Source organism: Nestor notabilis, unplaced genomic scaffold (assembly GCF_000696875.1).
Source record: "Nestor notabilis isolate BGI_N333 unplaced genomic scaffold, ASM69687v1 scaffold7386, whole genome shotgun sequence".
Classification (NCBI taxonomy): Eukaryota; Metazoa; Chordata; class Aves; order Psittaciformes; family Psittacidae; genus Nestor; species Nestor notabilis.
The window spans coordinates 41969-42739 of NW_009933283.1; positions in this window are offsets into that span (position 1 = coordinate 41969).

The window sequence follows — 771 nt, forward strand, 5'->3', positions numbered from 1 at the left end:
TTGTCCTAATCATCCCACACTGGCTGTTGTCTGAGACAGGATAATGGCCCAAAGGGATATTTGATTAGACTCAACAGGGCAGCTCTGATGGCAGCCCTTCCTCACCTACACGAGGAATAAAAGAAGTGATGGAGTACTCCCTGGCAAAACTTCTGACAGTCCAACTGCCTTCTTGTGGGAGCCCTTCCCCACCTGGCATCTTTGTTTCTCCACTGGACAGATTTGCAAGATTTTTAAGTCCCTCCTTTTGGGAAGCTGTTAGAAAACCTACTATATTTCTCCCTCACCATGCAGTTTTACTGTGAAACTTTCAGTCCCTTGATAGAAAAAAGAGAGATCAATCTCTTTCATCCTGATGCCTGTCCCACACAGGAAGCATTTACTTTTTCAGAAAGACATCCTCACAAGCTTTCTGCTATTTTAAATGAATCCCAAATAAACCTAAAGATCAGAAAGGAACTATTCTGCAGAAGTTCTGTCCCTCCAGCCTGATTACCAGCTTCAGGAGTCTCTGGGTTTAACCTGTTGAAACTGATGGCAGTGTTTGGTGGCAGTTTGCTCTGTAGCCTTGTGATCTGCTACTGTTTAGAACAGGGAATTTCACCTGGAGTATTCTACCATTGAGTCCTCCTCCTCTTTTTCTCTTAATCATATAGGTACCTTCTTGCATTATCAAATTACATTTGCCTTACTTTTCTTCATGTCTGAGGGTAAAGTCTTGGATCAAGACATAGGAGACGGAACACAAACATTTTATTGACCCATTCAGCA